Source organism: Mus musculus, chromosome 15, assembly GCF_000001635.26.
Source record: "Mus musculus strain C57BL/6J chromosome 15, GRCm38.p6 C57BL/6J".
Lineage (NCBI taxonomy): Eukaryota > Metazoa > Chordata > Mammalia > Rodentia > Muridae > Mus > Mus musculus.
The window spans coordinates 54,303,337-54,324,349 of record NC_000081.6 but is presented as its reverse complement, the minus strand read 5'-3'; the positions used below and the strand labels follow the sequence as shown (position 1 = coordinate 54,324,349).

Below are 21,013 nucleotides of genomic sequence, written 5' to 3'. Positions count from 1 at the left end.
TTAAAAACACACCTCTATTATGGAGAAGACTTGTCCTTAATTCTCAATGGTTATTCCTCTTGCCTCTTGTTTTTTTTTTTTTTTCCTCAGATCTTCATTATAAGACCCTGTCTTTAAAAAGCACAAAAGTATAGAGAAATATGCAAGAACTCAACTCCCAATAAGTTCTTACTATTGTGCAACTTTTTCCTCCAAACTAAAATATTCTCTCCTGGAGGGAGATTTAGTCAAAACACACAAAGTAAAAAAACAAAACAAAACAAAACAAAACCAACTAACCAAACAAAAAAACTATGCAAGGCTCATAAAGTGAGATGTTTTTCTTTATGCAAGGAATTATAAAACTCCATTCAAAACTATGTGTGAGTGAGGTTTCCACTTTCCAGAAATAGTTGCATGTGCAGTTCTGTGGGTATCGCTGTGATGGGATATAATACTTAGCTTCTATTCTTCTAAACACACAAATCTCAGCAACCTCTGTAAAATGTCAAGAACCACAAGGCCTCTCCACAGGATGTATAAGCAAGTGAGCTAGCTGGGGAAGATGAGATGCTTCACTAGCTAAGCTGCTAGCAAGCTGTGCAGGGAGATGCAGGCTTACAACTTTCTTGTGTCATCCACCCATGCCAAGGCAGCCTTTTCAGTAAGTAATATGGCTGCCTTTGAATCACCCAGGCTCCCCCAAGTGAGGCATCCAACCAGCCATACTTATTCTCTAAGCTAAGTACTTCTTGGTATTTCATTAGTAGCCTATCTGCTGTAAATACACGTCTGCTCATGGCTCTCCAGGGAGCACAATTTACTCTCATGTTGGTTCGGTCAGTGTCTAAGAGCTTATTCAAAGTCAAGATATTAGTTGCTATCTTTGGCACTGTTCTATGGCGATGAAAAGGCATGATGACCATGGCAACTTTTATAAGAGAGAGCATTTAATTGGGGGCTTGCTAACAGCTTCAAAGGACAAGTTCACTATCATCATGGTGGGGAGCATGGCAGCACGCAGGCAGTCATGGTGCTAGGTAAGTAGCCAAGAGTTCTGCTTTTCTCCATAGGCAACAGGAAGAGAGGGGCATTAGATATCTTTTTAAGAATGATTTATTTTTATTTTCAGCTTTTGAAACTCTAAGCCCACCACTAGTGACACACTTCTTTCCATAAGCCCTACTACCTCCTAATCCTCCTCAAGGGGTGCCAGTCCCTGATGACAAAGTACTCGCATGTATGGCCCTATGAGGACCATTCTTATTCAACTCATCACACTTTTAAGTATTTCTACCAGTCTTTGGTTCCCATATCTTCTTACTCTAGGAAATAAAGCCAAGTTCTGTATCCACTGATATCCTTGTCTCTCCAGACTTTGGAATGGTAGGTTTCTATGAATGACACCCTAGTTGTTCATGGGTAGATCTCAAAGTATTGTCAGTTTTTATTTTGTCCAGAGTTCTCTTCTTGTAAGGACAAGAACAACTTTCACAAGTGTAGGTGCTAAAAACAGCACAGAATTTCTTCCAAGTTGCTTGTCATTTTGTGAGGAACTATTTTTAAGATTAAAAAAGAAATGAGGATGAAGTAAAAATCTAATAAGCTCTTCAGATACAGCTTGGGTATCACAAATGCTCTATTTCTAGAATGTTTGCATCTCTTACTCTTGTCATGGACATGGTAGTTGATATGACTATAAACATCCAAGGCTTGTATTTCTTTTTATTCATTGCCACTTACAGATTAAGCCTAGATACCTTTTAAAAATGATTTAATTTTAAGGATGTATGTCTATGTGTCTGTCTTTGTGTAGGTATGTGCACATTAGTGTGGGTACTCATAGAGAGTAGAAGGGTTGAGTTCTCCTCCAGCTGGAGTTAGAGGCTATAAGCTACACAACACAAATGTGTGTAGTTCTTGAATGGCAGTATGTGTTCTTGACCACTGATCAAACTTTCTAACCACTATTTACCTTCTTGTACACAGTTATTTACAGAAACGAGTATTCTATCTACCTTTCATGTTTACTTGTGAGTTACCACTTTTATCTAGAAGTTTTAAGGTATCTTTCTTTATAAATTTCCATGCAAAACCAAGTGCAAGTTTTGTTTTCATTTTCCAGAAGTAGTTGAATGCGCAGATCTGTGGGTGTCTCGGTGATGGTATGCAATACTTATCTTTCATTCTTTTAAATTAAGGCGCACTGAAACCCCTTAATTTATGTATGTTGTACTGAGTTCAGTTCACAGCACCATAAAAACCAAGCAAACAATGGCATAACCCAAAACTACTTTTGAAATATATAGTTCAGTAGTACTTAGTACATTCTTTACATCCGGTTACTGGATCCTCTATATATTTCCAAAACGTGTTCAGTACTCTAAAAGATAACCCCATGTTAGTCTATGTTCTGTTGGTGATATTTTACCAACACTTTGGACTATGTGATTCCTTTTTAAAAAAATATTTTCTTTTTTTTTTTATTTATTTATTACGTATTTTCCTCAATTACATTTTCAATGCTATCTCAAAAGTCCCACATACCCTCCCCCCACTTCCCTACCCACCCATTCCCATTTTTTTGGCCCTGGCGTTCCCCTGTACTGGGGCATATAAAGTTTGTGTGTCCAATGGGCCTCTCTTTGCAGTGATGGCCGACTAGGCCATCTTCTGATACATATGCAGCTAGAGTCAAGAGCTCCGGGGTACTGGTGAGTTCATACTGTTGTTCCATCTATAAGGTTGCAGGTCCCTTTAGCTCCTTGGGTACTTTCTCTAGCTCCTCCATTGGGGGCCCTGTGCTCCATCCAATAGCTGACTGTGAGCATCCACTTCTGTGTTTGCTAGGCCCCAGCATAGTCTCTCAAGAGACAGCTATATCTAGGTCCTTTCAGCAAAATCTTGCTAGTGTATGCAATGGTGTCAGTGTTTGGAAGCTGATTATGGGGTGGATCCCTGGATATGGCAGTCTCTAGATGGTCCATCCTTTTGTCACAGCTCCAAACTTTGTCTCTGTAACTCCTTCCATGGGTGTTTTGTTCCCAATTCTAAGAAGGGACACAGTGTCTATACTTTGGTCTTCATTCTTCTAGAGTTTCATGCATTTGGCAAATTGTATCCTAATTATATCTTGGGTATCCTAAGTTTTGGGCTAATATCCGCTTATCAGTGAGTACATATTGTGTGAGTTACTTTGTGATTGGTTTACCTCGCTCAGGATGAATCAAATGCTGTCCCGAAAGTTCCCTATACACTCCCTCCACCCTGCTCCCCTACCCACCCACTTCCACTTCTTGGCCCTGGCATTTCACTGTACTGGGGCATATAAAGTTTGCAATACCAAGGGGCCTCTCTTCTCAATGATGGCCCATGTGATTGTTAAAGGGACACATTATTTTTTCCAAGTTCTGGAAATGAGGCAGTCTAACATGAAGATGGCAGCATTGGTGAGGGCTCTTGTCCAGAAGGCAAAATAGCAGGATAGTATGAGAGAAGGTGAGACCAAGTTAAAGTCATTTATCTAATAAGGCTGTCCTTCTGATAAATAACTCACACCCACAGTAATAATACTAGTTCTTTCATGGGGCAAAGATTTTATGACCTAAGCACTTGTTGTTACTCCCCACTTTCCAATGCAGCCTCAGGAAAGTTTCTTTTTTAAGCACATTAACAGAAAAACTTAAATTTATCAAGCCTTTTGTCCCCACTCCTCTCATACAGCAGTCCCTGAAAAGGAATAATTTTTGCCCATGTGGACTTACTCATGTTACGTATTTTGCATAAAGGGAATCATAAAATGTGTGGCTCTGGGGGTGTGGCTTACTTCAGATAGTAGATTGCAAAGGTTCACTCCTCACTGTCACATGAGATAATCACAATAGGTGCTCGCTCACTTCTTGTGACACTCCTAAGCTTTGCCTCATCTCAGGTCCTTTTCATTTATCGTTTTGAAATTTGAACAACACTTTCAGGTCTATTACCTATTTTTCTCCTCAGCTCTAGAAGTTATTCCTTTAGTCATTTAAAAATATTTTTTCTGATATATTCTCTTTGAGTTCTTCTGAAAGTATAATTAGCTTATTTATAACTGACATATAAATATTTTTTTTACATCTTCAATTATGTTGTTGCATTCACTGAGCATAAGAATGCACTAGCTCAGGTTCCAGCTAGTCAAAGACTTAACTTTTTGTGTTTATCTTTTTGCTCACACCATCACCCGAATTATTTTTTTAATCTCTAGAAGCACATCATGACTTTTGAATCTACCTACCCATTTATTTTCTAATAGATTTAACCTCTCTCCATGTCCTACTAGCCATGCACTTCTTTTAAATTTAGATCAGCACTCATATCCTTCTGTTTCTACTCATGATGAATTAGAATATTAAGAAAATATAAGTAAAAACTGTCCCCCCTAAATTGGGAATATTTCGAGTTTTATATTTCATATCTTCTCAAATTTGAGTGTGAAATGTAGGACATCCTCTGAATTGAGTAAATGAAATAGTCTTGCATTATTTTAGGGGCTTCAGCACTATAGCAACTTAGTGCATTCACCTTACTATAAATTATTTGAGTAAAAACAGATATTGCAATTGTGTCGATTGGTCTTCTTGCAGGACCCCCTAACAGAGAGAGTAGGAACTGTCTTTGACTCTGTTGCCTGTGTTGGGACCTTTCCTCCTACTGGGTTGCCTCATCTAGCCTTCATAGGAGAGAAGGTATCTAGATTTACTGTAACTTGATATATCATGGCTTGTTGATATCTATGGGAGGCCTGCCCTTTTCTGAAGAGAAACAGGAGGAGTAGATTGGGGAGTAGGGAGAGAGGGGTGTGTGTTGGGGGAAGAGGATAGAGGGAAACTGCTGTCAGGTGTAAAACAAACAAACAAACAAACAAACAAACAAACAGGTATTTTATGATCCTCCACAACTATGTGTATCCTAGAAGCTGAAGTTAAAATTGTATTGAAGTATGAATTAGAATGTCAGAGCACTGAATTTCATTCTCTATTCAGCTCCACGCTAAGATGAATTTAGCATGAGACAACTCTATACTGAAATCAGTAAGGCACAAGGCACAGATTACAGGTTTTTAGGTCCCCTCTTTCTCTTAAAATTTATATCAAGATCAGAACTTTTTATTTGACCCAGAAGTATTTGCAGGACCATAAGAGGGCAGCATTCAATCTACAGGACTGCCGGCATCATTTCCCACAGATCTCCAGTGCACTGAAGTTACAGGATTCTGAGATTGACACAGCACTAGCTAGCATTAGCAACTTGAGGCCCATGCCAAGAAAAGTAATTTGTCTGTTTTAAGTAAAAGAATATAAATGTATCCTGACTGCACTAAAAAAAAAAGTCACTTTAGTATTTGTATAGCTGTCAAGCTTGCATTCATTGGAAACAAGAAACTCTTGTTAATCCCATCTATACCATGACAGTGAAAACAAACTTGTCAACCCAACTAAGGAAAAACACCCAAGAGGATGGGCTGAAATGTAGATTTGAAAATGGCATTTTAAAATGCATTATATATAAACTGTGAAGTGTAGGCTGACAACTGAATGTTCAACAACACATGTTTTCTACATTAGGACTACATTTTGATATCCATAGGTTAGTCTGGAAAAATAAAACAAGAAAGAAAATTCTAATAAGATAATAGATAACTTGGATTCTACGTAGTAGCCAGTACATTTTGAAGGCAAATGACGTGTTAGACATTCTATTTAGGACAGCTGAAGTCAATGAGTTATATGTATTTTTGAAGCATAGCAGATAATTAATGAAAGATGGGTTCTTTTACAGTGGTAGAATCTAAATTTTTGAATCTATGTTTCCATTGTCAGCTTCCTTATCAGCTCGATAAGCCTGTCTTCTGACAGTGACAGCAAATCATAGAAACTTGACAGGCTCTAGATCATAATATGACATTTATAATTTGCTGGATTGACCTCTTTTTCTTCCCCCTTCTTTTTGCAAACATTGGGCATGGTCCTCCTTCCTCTGCCTGTGGGTTAGAAAGTTCTCCTTTTTCTTGTCTTGCTGCTCTCCTCTTCCTTCTTCATACAATGTCCAAACGTCTAATTGCTCTCTCAGGAAATTACCTTCACTCTACCTAATCAGAGGAAAGGTATTTATAATAGTTCAAAAATGAAAGAATTAGCCACTGGGAAATTTGGAAAACTTTACTGGTGATAGACTGTTGCCAACTTTTATAAGACAACCTGTCACCATTTTATCCTTAATACAGGAATCTGAACCAATTCTCTGGGATTGCCTCAAATCACTGGATTTATTAAATTCATGACTGTATTTGTTCTCTTACAGCAATGGCATGCATGACACAGTGAGCCATGCACCACTCTTCAGAAAGAATATTAACAGTGGAAATAAGCCAACTTCATACACTGAGAGATGACACAGCAGAAATCAGGAGCTGAAGAAATATACAAGTGCTGTGTAAGTTTGTACCTTACACTAAAGCTAGAGGAGAGCCCTGACTAAAATAGGGGGGGAAAGCCATTTGATTACAAACACTTTTCTAATTATACACTGACTCTGTTTTAATCTTTAAAGTCTCCTCTGATGTAGTGTTAAGATGTTAATAAAGAGTAAATTGCTTTCATCCTGACCTTTTGTTTTATTGTTTTTTCTCAGCTTTTATTACAGAAGCATTATTGCTGTGGAAATGTTAACTTCCTGCTTGTGTTTCTGGAACCCTGAAGGGTATAGAAGTTGGACAGTTTAGGCTCTATTAAGGAGCTTTGAAAGGAAAAAAAAAATTCAGCACTTTTGTTTTATATTTTATGTTCGCCAGAGGAAAGTCTGTTCATGATAAGTGAACTTGGAGATCAATGCCCAGAAACAAACTACAAACTTTAGGCTCACTTCTGTTAATTTTGAGAACCCACAATGGCTGCATTTAAATAAACATGAATTAGCCAGGTAAAAGGAACAAACCAGAGAGGGAGGGGATGGGTAGATGTGCTGACGAAAGGAGATGACTGAAAACAAAGTTTAACACCACATGTGAATGAAATGTCCTAATTAAACCCGGTTTGATAAGCTAACTTAAAAATTAACATCCTCATGAATTTATGAAATTCCTAAGCAAATGGTTGGACCTGGAGGGCATCATCCTGAGTGAGGTAACACAATCACAAAAGAACTCAAATTATATGTACTCACTGATAAGTGGATATTAGCCCAGAAACTTAGTATACCGGAGATATAAGATGCAATTTGCAAAACACATGAAACTGAAGAAGAATGAAGACCAAAGTGTGGACACTTTGCCCCTTCTTAGAATTGGGAACAATCACCCATGGAAGGAGTTACAGAGACAAAGTTTGGAGCTGAGACAAAAGGATGGACCATCTAGAGACTGCCATATTCAGGGACCCATCCCATAATCAGCCTCCAAATGATGACACAATTGCATACACTAGCAAGAGTTTGCTGAAAGGACCCTGATATAGCTGTCTCTTGTGAGACTAGGCCGGGGCCTAGCAAACACATAAGTGGATGCTCACAGTCAGCTATTGGATGGATCACAGGGCCCCCAATGGAGGAGCTAGAGAAAGTATCCAAGGAGCTAAAGAGATCTGCAACCCTGTAGGTGCAACAGCATTATGAATTAACCAGTACCCCGGAGCTCTTGACTCTAGCTGCATATGTATCAAAAGATGGCCTAGTCGGCCATCACTGGAAAGATAAGCCCATTGGACATGCAAACTTTATATGCCCCAGTACAGGGGAATGCCAGGGCCAAAAAGTGGTAATGGGTGGTATCTTAGTCAGGGTTTCTATTCCTGCACAAACATCATGACCAAGAAGCAAGTTGGAGAGGAAAGGGTTTATTCGGCTTACACTTCCATACTGCTGTTCATCACCAAGGAAGTCAGGACTGGAACTCAAGCAGGTCAGAAAGCAGGAGCCGATGCAGAGGCCATGGAGGGATGTTCTTTACTGGCTTGCCTCCCCTGGCTTGCTCAGCCTGCTCTCTTATAGAACCCAAGACTACCAGCCCAGAGACGGTCCCACCCACAAGGGGCCTTTCCCCCTTGATCACTAATTGAGAAAAAGCCTTACAGTTGGACCTCATGGAGGCATTTCCTCAACTGAAGCTCCTTTCTCTGTGATAACCCCAGCTGTGTCAAGTTGACACGAAACTAGCCAGTACAATTGACCCCTTGTCAACTTGACACACAAACACATCACTAGTAAGCCTCAACCCTTACATTCTTATTCATCCCCAAGATCTAAATAAGTTTAAAAGTCCCACAGTCTTTAAATATTCTTAAAATTTCAATCTCTTTAAAATATCCATCTCTTTTATAATCCAAAGTCTTTTTACAATTAAAAGTCTCTTAACTGTGGGCTCCACTAAAACAGTTTCTTCCTTCAAGAGGGAAAATATCAGGGCACAGTCACAATCAAAAGCAAAAGTCAATCTCCAACCGTCCAATGTCTGGGATCCAACTTACGATCTTCTGGGCTCCTCCAAGGGCTTGGGTCACTTCTCCAGCCATGCCCTTTGTAGCACACGTGTCATCCTCTAGGCTCCAGATGCCTGTACTCCACTGCTGCTGCTGCTCTTGGTGGTCATCTCATGGTACTGGCATCTCCAAAACACTGCATGACCCCTTCAGTCCTGGGACATCAATTGCAACTGAGGCTGTACTTTCACCAATGGCCTTCCATGGCCTCTCACAGTGCCAAGCCTCAGCTGCTCTGCTCAACTCCTTCATGCCTTCAAAACCAGTACCACCTGGGTGACCCTTACACATTACCAAGTCCAGCCACAGCACAAGGTACAACTTTGGCTATATCTGGAACACAACCACTGTGCTCTCAGAAAACACTTCCCAGAAGATGTCACCTCAATGATGCTGGTCTCTTCTTAATCACCACTAATTTCTTAGCTCCAGCTAACCAGCATCAATAGTCCCAGTAATGCAAAGTTTTTGCTTTAGTAGTTCTGGTATCTTGTTAATCACAACTGATTCTTCAGCCCCAGCTAACCAGAACTACAGAATCTTCACAATCAAAACAGCAATGGCCTTGAAAAGAGTCTTTAATTTTCCCTCTGAAATTTCACAAGCCAGGGCTCCATCTTCTACACTGTTCTCAATATTATCTTCCAAGCTCCTACAAAACATCCGACAGAGCTCTTAACAAAGGATGGATCTTCAAGCCCAAAGTTCCAAAGTCCTTCCACAGACCTCCCCAAAACATGGTCAGGTTGTCACAGGAATACCCCACTCTGCTGGTACCACTTTGTCTTAGTCAGGATTTCTATTCCTGCACAAACATCATGACCAAGAAGCAAGTTGGGAGGAAAGGGTTTATTCAGCTTACACTACCATACTGCTGTTCATCACCAAGGAAGTCAGGACTGGAACTCAAGCAGGTCAGAAAGCAGGAGCCGATGCAGAGGCCATGGAGGGATGTTCTTTACTGGCTTGCCTCCCCTGGCTTGCTCAGCCTGCTCTCTTATAGAACCCAAAACTACCAGCCCAGAGATGGTCCCACCCACAAGGGGCCTTTCCCCCTTGATCACTAATTGAGAAAAAGCCTTACAGTTGAATCTCATGGAGGCATTTCCTCAACTGAAGCTCCTTTCTCTGTGATAACCCCAGCTGTGTCAAGTTGACACAAAACTAGCCAGTACAGGTGGGTAGGGAAGTGGAGGGGGGAGGGTATGGGGGACTTTTGGGATAGCATTGGAAATGTAATTGAGGAAAATACGTAATAAAAAATATTTAAATAAAAAAATTAACATCCTCAAAGTACCAAATCTGCTTCACAATGAGGTAGACAGCCAATATGAACTTGACTCAAACCAGTCTCCAAATGTTAATATGTTAATGCCACTCTATAATACTAGGGAGTAGGGATGGAGACCATCAGCTATTTTGTTGGCTGAATTTCCTTGTAACTGTAAGTTCTTGGAGAAAAGGTAACAGGGCAGAGGTGGGGGTCTTAGTCTTTGGGTTTCTAAATTTTATTCTAAAAGTTTGCCTAATTTACTGTGGTACAAGCTTTTACAACTGAATTTTATATTATTTATTCCAAGAAAGGAGTGAGAATGGGCATTTCTCATGACAAACCCTCCATGCCCAATAGCTACTCACATAAAAACATGGTCCTACAGGACATTTCTTACCCAGTAGGGTTCCTGTCTAAAAGAACTGCAGGGACGCCCTTCCAGTCGGCACCAGTACCGGGTCACCTTGGGCACGGAGTCGGTGGACACCCCCAAGGTCCCAAGAAGACTCTCCACACAATCTTAGGACCTCTGCTGAGTGGAACACAACTTCTGTTCCAATCCAATTGCTCTAGACAACTTCTGCTATGAGGCAGGTTCGAACGCCAGATATCTGGGCACCTTCCCTGCAAGAGGAGAGCTGTCCTGCAGAGAGTGCTCTGACAACTGAAACTCAGGAGAGATCTAGTCTCCCAGGTCTGCTGATAGAGACTAACAGAATCACGAGAGGAACAAGCTCTAACCAGAGACAACTATAACAACTAACTCCAGAGAATACCAGATGGTGAAAGGCAAACATAAGAATCTTACTAACAGAAACCAAGACCACTCACCATCATCAGAACACAGCACTCCCACCTCAGCCAGTCCTGGGCACCCCAACACACCTGAAAAACTAAACCCGAATTTAAAAGCATATCTTATGATGATGGTAGAGGACATCAAGAAGGACTTTAATAATTCACTTAAAGAAATACAGGAGAACACAGCTAAAGAGTTACAAGTCCTTAAAGAAAAACAGGAAAACACAACCAAACAGGTAGAAGTCCTTAAAGAAAAACAGGAAAACACATCCAAACAGGTGATGGAAATGAACAAAACCATACTAGACCTAAAAAGGGAAGTAGACACACTAAAGAAAACCCAAAGTGAGGCAATGCTGTCTCTTGTGAGACTATGCTGGGGCCTAGCAAACACAGAAGTGGATGCTCACAGTCAGCTATTGGATGGATCACAGGACCCCCAATGGAGGAGCTAGAGAGAGTACCCAAGGAGCTAAAGGGATCTGCAACCCTATAGGTGGAACACCAATATGAACTAACCAGTACCCCGGAGCTCATGTCTCTAGCTGCATATGTATCAGAAGATGGCCTAGCTGGCCATCAGTGGAAAGAGAGAACCATTGGTCATGCAAACTTTATCTGCCTCAGTACAGGGGAACGCCAGCGCCTAGAAGTGGGAGTGGGTAGATAGGGGAGTGGGGGGGTATGGGGGACTTTTGGGATAGCATTGGAAATATAAATGAGTAAAATACCTAATTAAAGAAAAAAAGAAAAGAACTGCAGGGACAAAAATGGAGATGAGACTGAAGGAAAGGCGGTCCAATGACCCGCCAACTGAGGATCTACCTCATAGGGAGACACCAAGGCCTGACATGATCAGTGATGCTATGATGTGCTTACAGACAGGAGCCTAGCTGTCTTCTGAGAGGCCCAACTGGCCACTGAGTGAGGCAGATGCAGGTATATATACACGCAACCATTGGATGAAGTCAGGGCCCCTTATGGTTGAGTTAGGGGAAGCATGGAAGAAGCAGAAGGGGAGGAAAGACCATAGAAAGAACAGCAGTCTCTGCTGACTTGGACTCCTGAAAGCTCCCAGAAAACTCTTTTCACCAACCAGACAGCATACAAGAACTGGTCTAAGACCCCAGACACACATATAGCAGAGGACTGCCTAGTCTGACCTCAGTGGGAGAAGATGTGCCTAATCTTCCAGATACTTGAGGTCCCAGGAAGGGGGTAGGCATGGTGGTGGGGAGCATCCTCTTAGAGACAGGCACGGCATTCCTGGCATGGGATGAGGAACTGTGGACAATGGCTGGATTGTAAATTTAAAAAAATATTGTCAGGATATAAACTGAAAGTTTAGGAAAATTTCCTGTTTATCTTGACCATGAAAAGGAAACAGGCTGTTTCCTCTTTTACTGAGACCCACCAACATGGGCAGCGTTCGCACCAAGACCTTGAAGAACGGGGCCTGGGTCATCATCGAGAAGTACTACACGCACCTGTGTAATGACTTCCACACCAACAAGCGAGTGTGCGAGGAGATCGCCATTATCCCCAGCAAGAAGCTTCAGAACAAGATAGCCGGCTACGTCACGCATCTGATGAAGCGGATTCAGAGAGGTCCTGTGAGAGGCAGCTCTATCAAGATGCAGGAAGAAGAGAGAGAGAGGAGAGTTAATTACATTCCTGAGATCTCGGCCCTAGATCAGGAGATCATTGAGGTGGATCGACACCAGGAAATGCTGAAGCTTCTGGACTTGGGCATTCTCTCTAACCTGCAGGTCACTCAGCCTACGGTTGGCATGAATTTCAAAACACCACGTGGAGCTATTTAATCTGTTATGCCATATTTTCAGTAAACCTGAAAACAAAACAAAACAAAACAAAACAAAAAGAGAAAAGGAAACAGGCTTGACCTATACTTTTAATGGTGATCTACCATCTAGCATTGGTAACCAGAAAGTGATTGTGTATGTTCATGTAAATGTGGAACATTGTTACAATTGTAACTTCTTCTATCTTTGTTTATAAAGTGTAACTTCTTCTATCTTTGTTTATAAAGTGCTCATTAAAATATATCAACAAAACAAAGCAAAACAAAACAAATCAAAAAGCAAGGCATTGGCTGATAGAGGCAGGGAAGGGAACTCAATGTCTTCAGAGGAATTTCTATCTAAGCTAAGGCTAGTTCTGCCTGTCTGTAAGAATCAGAACACAGTCCTGGTTCCTCTTGTCCACATGACTATATGTTGCATGAAATATTTTTAAAAGTGGTAATCTCCCATGTTAAACACAGCTACCCTCTGCCTCAGCAGGCTGGCAGGCAATGGCGGGCAATGGCAGGCAATGTCTGGCATGATCCTATCTTGTTTAGATTCTCTGACTCAGAGCTCCAAAATCTCTCAACCCAGCTTGCTAAATTTCCACTGGTGGGTCGTTACCACACCAGCCCCATGCTTCAAAACTCCCACAGCCTTTTGTGGTGCACATCAGGCAAACCCACGCTTTGCCTCCATACCTTTCTCTCTGGAATCCAGTCAAGCTGCCGCTTGAAGGAAAACATCACACAAACTCAGTCAGAAACAATGGTAACTCAATTGCTGGGTACAAAAACTAGAATACAAATCTTGTAAGCCATATTACATTTAAATCCTCTGGTGGCAAATCCTGGCAGATCCACCATTGAACCTGGGAGATACTAGTAGCTACATATTGTCCTTTAACTATCTTCATCCAAAACCCCCCAATATATCTCCTGCTTCCTCTCTTCCCTGTCCAACCTGGAAAACCCTTCGACTTGCCCAGTGATTGGTCCCTTTATTCACTGGGGAAGGTCACAAGAGTTGCCTGAGTATGTGACTCATTCCATACAACCCCTCCTGGGAAAGCAGAATTAACATCAAAATATGAACACCAGGGCCATCCACAACAACTATAGGACAAGAAAGAAACCCACAACATCCATGTGTTTGTCCTATCCAATTTCCCCTTTATATTATCAGCTAGGTCACTGTGTGTTTCATGAATGAAATGGGAAGTCTTAACTCCATGAAGCCTTCCTTTTTAGTGCTAACAATGGATGGTTAAATATGGTATAGAATGTTTTCCATGGTTAAAAAAAGAACACAAACAATACCAGCTGAGAAGGGTTAGACAGCCTCCAGAGAACAATGAGGAAGCTGGTATTTCACATTGCATGGTCCAGAAAAGCTCCTCTGAAAGGTGACATGAGAGTAAAGCCTGAATTCAGTGAAAAGTCGATGAGGATCTATCTGGAGCAAACAGGGATCTGAGCAGAGTGAACTGGAAAGAATCCTTGAAATGGGACAGGTGATGCTGGGTGATTTAGGGAGAGGAAGACAGTCCCAACATTTAACTCAGAGTAACTATTGGAAGGAAAGTGTCAAATGAGATGGGATGAAAGGAAGCAGAAAGGGAAGCAGAATCTACTATGATTTGAATAGAAAACAGCTGGAAAGTTTAGAACAGTGGTATTACAGCACTGTCTCAAGTTTAAAAGGATATTTCCACCCACTCCATACAAATGAGCTGAAATACATAGTAGATAGTGTTTCAAATGGCGCATAGTAATTTCTGTCTTCTGGCATTACTCTCATTTATCCCCTGAATGTAAGTATGAGCACACTGTAGCTTGTGTTTTTAGTCAAGAGAATTCAGTGAAGAGGATGGGGTATTACTTCTGTGATTAGGGGGCAAGACTATTTTTGTTATTGTTATTCTTGTTATTCTTGTCTTGACTTTGAAGTAGCAGGAAACTACAGTGAAGACAATCATACAGAAAAGAATTGAGGGCAACTGGGAGCTAGGAACCAACCAGGAATGAAGCTCTCAGGACAACTATTTTTGAGGAAGTGATTTTTTTTTTACAATAATTATGTGGGCTTCAAAATGAATCTTTTGCATTCCTGACTTCAGATGAGACTCTAGCTTTGGATCCTACCTTGATTTCAGTCTTCTAGTAAATCTTGAAGCAGAAAACTTTAGATAAACTTGCCCAGATTGGTGATCCATAGAAGCCACAGTAGAATCAAAGTACTTAGGCCACAATATGATAAAAACCACACCCTTTCAACAAAAGGGTGGTGCTTTGTTATTTGGGAATACATGATTAACATGGTAAGAGCAGAAGATAGAAGAACTATTAGGCAGCTTACAGTGTAACCAAGGAGAGACACATCAGTGACCTAAAGACAGCATACAAAAATAATTACATTGGAGAAAAATGGATTATAAGTTCAGAACTCATATTTTACTGATATATTAAATGTAAACTAAGCAAAAAAGAGAGGAGTGAACGGTAGTGGCAAATTTTATAGATAAACTGTCTTGTTACTTTTTACTGACCTATGGAAGACAAGGAGAGATATAAGGGCTTTGCTTCTTGTTTTATTTTGTTTTGTTTTTAAGTAATTTGTTGGGAGGTAAGGCATGTCTTAGTTAGGGTTTCCATTACTGTGAAGAGACACCATAACCAAGGCAATTTTTACAAAGGACAGCATTTACTTGGGGCTGGCTTACTCTTTTAGAGGTTTAGTCCATTATTGTGGAGAGAAAGCATGCCTGCTTGCAGGCAGGCATGGCACTGGAGGAGCTGAGAGTTCTACATCTCTGTCTGAAGGCAAACTGGAGACGTATGGCTTCTAAGAAGCTCAAAGGAGGGTCGCCAAATCTACCTCTAAACTCAAATACTTCCTGCAAACAAAGCTTCACCTCCTAATAGTGCCATTTTATGGGCCAAGCGTATTCAAACCACCACAGGCTGCAGGTTGGAAACACATGTTCTGTCTTGGATGTGCCATGGTTGAAATGCTTAGAAGATACTATGGCTAGAAATCAGAGAGAAGTTGCAGGTTATGCATACAAGCTTGGCAATTATACAACCTATTTGCATATTTCTCTCTGAAATGGTAAGCTCAGGCACACTCAGTTCTAAAGAGCCAGGGAGAAAGTAAGACAGGAAGTAACTCTTTACTATAATCCCTTAGGACCAAGAGTAAAGTTAAGAGAGAAGTCACAGAGAGGTTCTCATATCCTTTGCTGAAGGCCCCTGGTTACTTCTAGTTCAGTCAGAAAAGAAAGTGAATGAGTACAGTGTCAGGAATTTGGGTCTAACATAGATCCCTTTATTCAAGGAAAGTATACCTACCAATGGATACATAAAACATATTATATCATGTCTGGTAACCTGTTACAATAGGACAAAGTGAGAAGGAGACACATAAATGGCATTAGCAATAAATCCATTGTTTGCCTGACCATGATCATAGAGTGGCTCTGAGAGGCAGTAAAGTACCAATTAAGACTAAGATGATAGAGGTAGGAAGCCTGGGGTTGGGTGATGGTATGGACCAGAGTTGTCAAAATCTCCTGATGTAATATTAGTTCATCAATTCCTCTTTTAACATGAGAGTGATACTCTGGTGTTTACTTATTGAAACTAGAACCAAGAGCTTCCCTGGAAGTGCTACATTTCTTTGGTAAAAGTCATGAGGATGAGCTGAGTACAAACACGTAAAAGAACATTTCTGGGCAGTCATGGGATGTGTTTCTTGCCTTGTGAAGCAATACTGCATGATCATTAGCACATTAATGAGATGCCTGAAGTTTCCATTTTACTTTAAAGGAATGTGACATGATCCTCTACAGAAACTCAGAGGACTTCAATGTTTTCATTTACTTTCATGTGGGTTGAGGCCTCACCTCATCCATTAACATCCATCTGGAAAAATGCTTTTATGAGCATGTATTAACTCATTTAATTATAATAATGACTCATTAAAGGGTTGCTTTTCTTTGTTTTGGTGCCTGCCTAGGGTTGAACCAAAGGTTTTGTGCATACTAGGTAAGTAGCCTCTCCATTGGGTATATTTTTAATAGACAAAGTTGAAAATAAGGTAAGCAAACTACAATCAAACCATTGGCAAGCCTTCAAGCTGAGATTTCTGACCCAGGTGAAGTGACTCCAATATTACCCACTGTGTAATATTCTATTACTTCACGTGATTTGTTTTTTTGAGTAGGTCACACTTCTCCAAACACTAATCCAACTTCCTTTTCCTCAAAGAAGTCTGAAAACATCTATGGGTGGTCTTAGATCAAATGTTTCTAATGAAAGTCAAAATGAGAATAATAGTGGCCATTTTTTAGCCTGGTTTGGAATTTGGCCATAACAGAGTGATGCTCCAAGAAAACAGCAAAATTCATGAACTGTAACTTTACTTGTGACAAACACCATCTTGTGTTCGTTGAGCAAACAACTTACTCTCTGTGAGTTTCTGGTTCTTTTATTTATAAAACAGATGCAATTATAACACTTATGAAGTGTGGGAGGATTAAAAATATATATCTGTATAGAAGGTGTACCATTCAGCACTATAGCACTTTCTGATGAAATCAACAAAGAGACTTACTCATATCTCATTTGAAGGAAAAGGAACAGATGTGGAGAATATACTATGTTCCAAACCCTGCTTGTATGTTCAACATATTTCACTTCATTTAATCATCTTCTGAAAGTTACCAAAAACAAAAGAAAACAAAACAAAACAAAACAAAACAAAAACAAAAACAAAAACAAAAACAAAAAAAGAGAGAAAAAAGACATTGAGCTTGACATTTATAGGTAATAAAATAGAGACTTGAAGAGATCAAACATTTCTCTCGGGATCACATGTTTTGCTTGCTAACGGCCAACATTGTCATTGAAGCACTGTGATTTCTATCAGTCTTCCAGGGTTTTGTTTTGGTTTCTTCTTGATATCATCATTTAAACCAAGAATACAGAGACCTGATACTTGTTATTATCTGTTTCCTGACATGGAGAAAGAGCTCACTTCTACTAATTTAGAATTCTTCAGTTTCTTTCTCAATGAAATGCTAAAGAAAAGGAAACTGAATCCCCAGAGATTAGTTCTAGCTAATACTTGATGGCCCCTTTTGAATTCAGTAATGAAAATATTCCACTTTGATTGTCAAAGGATTTGTGGAAGTAGACAGATCCACAAAGGATAATATTTAAGGAATCACACTACCAAAGCTCAGGACTTACTCAGCTAGGACTCTATAGAGTTCTCACTGAGAGTCCTCAAACATTGTTTGGTTTCAGAAAATAGAGTCAGTGAATAAGCCCAACTTTGCAACCCAAGTTCTCTGAGCATGTTTTGCTACTACTGGGATTTGGCAAATTTGGTGATACTATGATGTGGTGGAGCCTTGAGGGTATCTGAGTCTAGAGTTGTCAAGGTCTGTGTTCAGAACTTTTCAGTTGAGTTCCACATGATCTGTACTCCCTGTACTCCTCCATACAATGCCTCACTTTTCTGCTATACTCTTTCTGCCTTTACTGGAGGAACATGTGGTAATTTGAGCAAGGTAGTGGCTATTGAATTAAATCAAAATTCATCTTCTGGCACCCTCAAACCAATACCATGGCTACTACTAACATATCCAACAAATCTACCTTTCTTATTAACTAATAATCATAGAAATTATTACAGAATTTGCTTTCATAGTAAAACTATTTTCTCCATAATAACTCTTAGCAGCTCACCCACTAGAGGCTTATAATTCACTTGCTTGCTTATATTCTACTTCCAACATAAACAAATTAACTATTTCTCAAATCCTGACAGGTAAATGTGCACTTAGCTTGTTGAGAGGACTGCTAGTAATAGAAAATATGGAGCCTGAATCAACTATCTTCTGTAACTAAGAATGACTACCCATGGCTTAGAACACCACCCCAGACACAAAAGGTTTGACCCACATCATGCCTGCAAATGTTCTGGGGCAATGGTAGCTTAGATCTTGTGAGAGTCTCTGACTTGCCAACCAATCACTGGCTTAACTTGAGGCCCAACCCATGAGAAGGAATCCATGTTTGACATTGCCTAACTGGCCAGGAATTGCAAGTTTGATAATCCAGAGATCTAGCATAGAATAAAAAAAGACTGAGCAAAAAATTAATGAAATGATTTCTAATGATATTCTGCTATACTCATAGATCCATGCCTAGCCCAATTGTCATCAGAGAGACAACATCCAGGAACTGATGCAAGCAGATACAGAGACCCACAGGCAAACATTAGGTGGAGCTTGGAGCCTATGGAAAGAAGGACTGAAGGAGCCAAAAAGGTTCAGGACATTAGGGGAATAGGGCCCATAAAATCAAACAAAGGAGGAGTCAGGGGCTCACAGAGACTGAAGGGGCAATCACAGTCTGCCTGGGTCTATACTAGGTCCTGTATACATACATTGTGCTTCTTTTGCTTGTAGGTTTTGTTGACCTCCCAAACCAGTGGAAATGTGGATTATGTCTGACTTGTTCACCTGCTCTTAGACCCTTTACATCCTACTGGGTTGCATCACCCAGACTTGATATGAGGGTTGGTACCTAGCCTTATTGCATCTCTGTGTAGTTGATGACACTCAGAGACCTGCTCTTTTCCGAAAGAAAATTGAGGAGCAGTGGCTCTGGGATTGAGGAGAGTCATATTTGGAAGAACTGAGAGGAGTGGAGGGAGGGGTGGCTACATTTGGGATGTATTGTATGATCAAGGGATGCATTGTACGAGTGAATACATAAAACAACAACAACAACAACAACCAGCTTTCTGTTTGCTGCTGCAATAACAGCCATTAGTATGCTCAGGTACAGAAAAGGATTATCTCTAATGTCTTCTGCTGTGGCTAAAAGAAGGCCTGGTTGGATTCAAATGAGACAAATGAAATCACCAATGCCAACTCCTGCCAGCAGATCAGGAAGCTGATCAAAAAATGGATGATCATTCAGAATCTTGTGACTATGCATGCATTCCTGGGCTCGTTGCCCAAAAACCACCTGGACTTGGCTGGAGGACAAGCATATTGTCATAGAGAAGGGTACTGCCAATGTTCTGATGCCCAAGAAAGTGACCTGGATGAGAGACAATCCTGCAGTGGCTTCTCAGGAGAAAGCATGAATCTAAGAAGATTGGCCACTATACGTATCACAGCCTGTACCTGAAGGTCAAAGGAAATGTATTCTAAAACAAGCAGATTCTCATGGAGCACACCCATAAAATGAAGGCAGACAAGGCCTGAAAAGAAGCTACTGGCTGATCAGGCTGAAGCTTTTAGGTATCAGATCAAGTACAAAAGTGCCAGGGGGAGTACCTCTGGGCCAAGAATGAAGAAATCAAGACTCTGTCCAAGGAAGAGATCAAGAAATAAAGCTTCCCTCATGTCTGGACCTAGTGACCTGGCTGTGGCCTCATGTAGATCAGTCATTAAAGTAAAACAGGCTTTTTTTCTGTTAAAACAACAACAACAACAACAACAACAACAACAACTACTACTACTACTACTACTACTACTACTACTATACTACTATAGAAAGGTTAAGATTTCAGTCCAAGCTCAAAGAAATATTTCAAATGGAAATGTGGAATCTGGTTTGATACATCATGGCTAGCACCATGATGTGGGGAACATTTAAAGATGAGCCAGCCTACTCCAAGCCTTTGTAGTCCTGTTCACTGTTACAACAAGCCTATGGACTCAAGAGATGAAAGAGAGGTCCCACGAATAAAACTCCAGATAAAGAAACCATAGAAAATGCATTGTGGTTGGAGTTAAATAGTCCCAGTCATTTAAAAAAATAGGGCAATTGCATCCAAAGAAGAACAGCAGTAAATAAAGTGATGTTCATCTGTAATGTTTTCCATTCTCTGGGCAAGCTTGCAGTTCTGTAAAAGGATTTGACAGGCTCAAAAGACTCTGAGGAAAATCAGTTTCAAAGATCAGTGTGCTGTGACAACCTACCGATTTTCAAATCTCCCTGCATGACTCCGCAGAAGCTATGCTGAATAGCTAAATGCTTTCACCTCTTCCATCAGACAGAGCCATTTGTTTTAGCTTATATGTGACATCCTTTGTATTGTTACAATAGTCAACAAACAAATTCTTTTTGGTTTGGGGTTGTAGAAAAGCAAAAGGGAGATTTAAAAGATCTAAATGTTTACTTGTGAATGTAGTTGATTTTTTTTTAAATGGATTAATTTAGTGTCCTCTTCTCCTTCCTGGTTGTGAGTTTCCATGTGTAATCAACAAACAGTCAGTTGCTTATTAGGGTTTACTGAACTTTTTCCACATCCCAAGAGCCATCTTTCAGTAGGTTGTTTTCCATTAAAAACTTACACACAATCTTTTCAGCCAACATCCATTTCTTGAGATGTGGTCATTTTCCATTTAACTCAGCTTTCTCCTTGATTTGCTTTGAGATTATGTAACTGTTGCCAAATTAGACATGGTTTAAGAAATGCCACCGTGACCTCTCATGATGTTGAATTAGTATTTCAGTTTTACCACCCAGGAGAAATATCAATACCTACTCATTCAAGTGACAAAATTAAATTTAGTTTTTCATCTGACTATGTCACAGAAAAATAGCTGATTTTAC

At 40.3% G+C, this 21,013-nt stretch overlaps 2 pseudogenes; both read left to right on the top strand.

The window, feature by feature from the left end:
- The first annotated feature begins 11,966 nt into the window (after positions 1-11,966).
- On the top strand, positions 11,967-12,409 carry Gm5215 (annotated as a pseudogene).
- On the top strand, positions 19,184-19,869 carry Gm7566 (predicted gene 7566; annotated as a pseudogene).